The sequence below is a fragment of the Cricetulus griseus genome, unplaced genomic scaffold (genome assembly GCF_003668045.3).
Source record: "Cricetulus griseus strain 17A/GY unplaced genomic scaffold, alternate assembly CriGri-PICRH-1.0 unplaced_scaffold_1, whole genome shotgun sequence".
NCBI lineage: Eukaryota > Metazoa > Chordata > Mammalia > Rodentia > Cricetidae > Cricetulus > Cricetulus griseus.
The window spans coordinates 8,243,526-8,247,800 of record NW_023276808.1 but is presented as its reverse complement, the minus strand read 5'-3'; the positions used below and the strand labels follow the sequence as shown (position 1 = coordinate 8,247,800).

Genomic DNA, 4,275 nt, shown 5'->3' with positions numbered 1-4,275 from the left:
CGGTTTCCTGCCTTATTTCTTGGCTTTTTGTTGCCAACCCCTTCATTCTTTCAAAAGTATTTCATATAATTTTGATTGTTGAATCTTGTGACAATTATAGACATCATATGATGTGAATCTGTGTACTGATTTTCAGTAATGTATACTGGTAACCTAGTTTTATTCATTTTTTAAAAAACTATTGGACATTCACAAATTTGTCTTCATAAAAATTTTTATGTTATCAGTTCCTGAAGGTTTTGCTTTTTGGGGAAGTTGTTGTGGAGAGACAGGTTTATTTTTTCATGTTTATATTAGATGCCTCTTCCCATTTTCTGGCACACTGTCATATCTGTGTTCTCCAGTTGTTGCTGCCTTCATGTTTGAGTCTTTGCTGCTTAAGTGATTTATATGATTAGTATATGGACTTTGGATTTTAAAACCTTCTCATGTATTATTGTCTTTGTCTCCTAATTAGCCTCACGTATCAACATGATAAATCCTAGGGTCATCTGAGCAAACATTGATTGAGTGTGTTCTTAGACTGAATGCCTGATTCTGCCTGAAAAGATTGTGTTGACTGATGGTTGATATGGGAAGAAGACTTCCCCTGAGATGGCAATGTCTTTTATCCAGTGAACTTGGGCTGCTAAAGAGAACGAGCAGAATATAAGACCGTGACAGAGAAAAGGAGAAAATCAAGAAGCAGTTTTCAACACGTTTTTCCTTCAGTGCCTAACTTGAGTTTCTCCCCTAAGCTCTCAAAATGATAGACACTGGCCTAAGTGTAACAACAAAATGAGGACATTACCAGAGTAGCTTTGACTTACATAATTTAATCACAGCAACACCATTTACTTTAACATTTCCCAGAATTCTTTAAGGCATTAATTCATTTCAACTTTCAGGACCTCTATCATCTTTATAAATATGGTCTTCATTGTTCTTCATCTGTGATGGAATATTGATGATTTGGTGTAGTACAATAGCTGGAATCTGGTAGTGAGTTATTGTTCTTGAGGTTCTTGGTTATGTTTTATGCTGGTGTCCAGTTATCTTGCTTTGAGGTGATTGCATGTCTAGGTGCTGATTTCTCAGTTTTTCTTTGTTGGAAGGGTGTTCTTTCCTTGGCTTTTATTTACTTTCTGATCTTCTGATCTGAGGGCCTATGGTTGAACAGGGCATGTCATCCCAATTTGGGGGCTGTAAATCTTGCTGTAGGTGTGGACTTTGTTCTAGCAGAGAATACATGCCAACATTTGAAGTTGAAAGAAGGGAAGAGAGGAGAGAACCTGGTGATAGTATTTAGGGGGCATGGAGAGACTTGGAGAGGTCTGTGGTCAGGTGGCCCATATGGACTTCTGGCAGATGCTGTATCCTTTGAGCACAGGTTTTCCTCTATAGTTGGAGGCTACAACTTAGAGATGAGGAGGGAATTGGATTGTAAATAGTGTTGGTGGTTATTTAAAGAATGGAGAAGATCCACTGGAGAGAAAACAATTTGTAAATTGTAGAGTTGGTTCAGAAGGGTGTCTTTGCCTCAGTTTGCCTACCAGTTCTCTCTTGGGTGAACTGCACTTCAGCAGAGGATATTAATCCAATTTGTTCATGGGGTTATGGATTTGGGGTCATGGATTTGAGCTACTGATATATTAGAAGATTCTGTCTGGGATTGTAGGTAAATAATGTTCTACAGAAATGTACATTTAAAATATTGTCAGTATCATGCTTTCAGTTGCATACATATATGTGATATTTTAGAATGCCATGACCTATGATGATGTGCATATTGACTTCACTTGGGAAGAGTGGACTTTGCTGGATACTTCTCAGAAGAATCTATACAAAGATGTGATGCTGGAGACCTACAAGAACCTTAATGATATAGGTAACACCTTTTTTCCTTCATTATTTAAAATAATAGGACAACTAACAGTTCCATGGTTATTGTAGCTATTCTTTAATTTTATTGAGAGTGAAAAAAGAATGTGGTAAATAAATCAGTCCAAGTTCTAAAGTTCACTGTAGACAGTAACTTAAATGTTGCATATTTTTCAAAAATAAACATTCTTTTTTTTACTACATTTTAGGGTACAGTTGGGAAGACAATACTATTAGAGCACATTGGGCAAGTTCTAAAAGACATGAAAGGTAATTTTCATTTATGAGCTCATAGAAATATGTCTCTGAAGCAATTGAAATCTGTCCTGGAATTCTGAAACAGAAACAACAGTGTAATTAAGCACAGCTTAAATTGCATTGATGATTATTAAGTTCTCACAAAACCATATACCTCAGCTTCAGGTAGGTGAACTGCATTTGCAAGACATTATATTAAGAAAGAAGACAAAGAAACAATGTCTTGAAAGAAATTACCACTTGAATCATTACACCATGATTGGTATGCTGTAGAACTGTAAATCCACTTATTTCATACTACCTATATTACTAAAGGTATACACATGGTTGATGTGATAAGCATATCTCCAAACCCCCCATTAAGCAAACACTCCATAGAAAAGTTAGTTTTTCTCATGTCCTTGCTGTTACTTTTGTAAGTTTAGTGACAGGGGCAATTATTGTCAAGAATCAAGGGTCAGTTTTTGCAGGGAAAGCCTAATCTCTCTAATACATGTCTATAAGGAACAGAAAGTCAAACTGAATTAAATGAGGAAGCCTCTTCTTTGTAATCTTTACATTATTAGTTATATCATGTGTTACTCAGGATACAAGCCATATCAGCAAGGTGATATATAGAACATGGTATACCTATCTTTCATAATATTTAAAAGTCATGTAGTAGTACCCATTTTGGGCATACTTGTTGAATTTGATTCAAGTTTGCAGTTAATTTGTTTTCCAGCTTCATTGATAATACACCAACAAGCTCACTCAGCAGAAAAGCATTATGACTCTAGGACTGTGTAAATACTGTTTTCTGTACTTCATTAGCAAATGTAGTATGACTCATACTGTAGTAAAATTTAAAAATACAATAAGGTTGATATAATTATGAATTTTTCCATTTCTCTTTAATATATGAAAAATCTACTATGGAAAAAGTTTCTGAAAATGAGAAACATATAATAAAGGATTATACCTAGACTTGTGTCTTCAAAGATGCAAAAAAAATCTTAAAGTAGGGGAAAACATGAGTGTAAACAGTGATAAGAGTGCAATGTCTGATTCTTCTTCACAATTGCAACAAATTGTAATATTAACTTATACAGATATCAAGATTCAACACTGTATTGAATATGGTAAAGCATTTACACATGCCCATTTTCCTTACAGGCATGAAAGAAGCCAAACTGGAGTCAAGACTTCTGTTTATACACAATGTGTTAAAGCCTTTGAATATAACAGTCATCTTCAAAGGCATAAAAGTACACATACTGAAGAGAAACCCTATGAGTGTAACCAATGTGTTAAAGCCTTTGCATATCACAGTTACCTTCTTATTCATCAAAGAACTCACACTGGGGAGAAACCCTACGAATGCAATCAGTGTGGTAAAGCCTTTGTTCAGCTTAGTAATCTTCAAAGACATAAAAGAATACATACTGGCGAGAAACCCTATGAATGTAATCAGTGTGGGAAAACCTTTACTCAGCGCACTTGTCTACAAGTACATAAAAGAACACATACTGGAGAAAAGCCCTATGAATGCAATCAGTGTGGTAAAGCCTTTACTCAGAGCAATTGTCTACAAGTACATAAAAGAACACATACTGGAGAAAAGCCCTATGAATGCAATCAGTGTGGTAAAGCCTTTGCTCACCACAGTAATCTTAAAATACATAAAAGAACACATACTGGAGAGAAACCCTATGAATGTAATCAATGCCGTAAAGCCTTTGCTCAGCGCACTCATCTTCAAACACCTAAAAGAACACATAATGGGGAGAAACCCTATGAATGTAATCAGTGTGGTAAAGCCTTTGCTCAGAGTGGTCATCTTAAAACACATAGAAGAACACATACAGGGGAGAAAAACCTGTGAGTGTAATCAGTGTGGAAAGACCTTTGCATGCCTAAGTTTTCTTCAAATGCATAAAATAGCACATACTGGAAACGAATCACATTAATGTAATCATTATGGTAAAGCTTTTGCAACAATCAGGAGTCTTCCAAAGTGGCTGTACCAGTTGGAACTCCCACTGGAAGAAACCATTCTGAGCGAGGTAACCCAATCACAAAAAGACAAACATGATATGTACTCACTCATATGTGGATTTTAGACATAGAGTAAAGGATTACCAGCCTGCAATCCACACTGCCAGAGAAACTAGTTAA

General features: G+C 35.8%; 1 pseudogene; it reads left to right on the top strand.

Annotated features, from left to right (window-relative positions):
- Positions 1 to 4,067, top strand: part of LOC118239761 — a 148,809-nt pseudogene extending 144,742 nt beyond the window's left edge.
- The last annotated feature ends 208 nt before the right edge of the window (positions 4,068 to 4,275 follow it).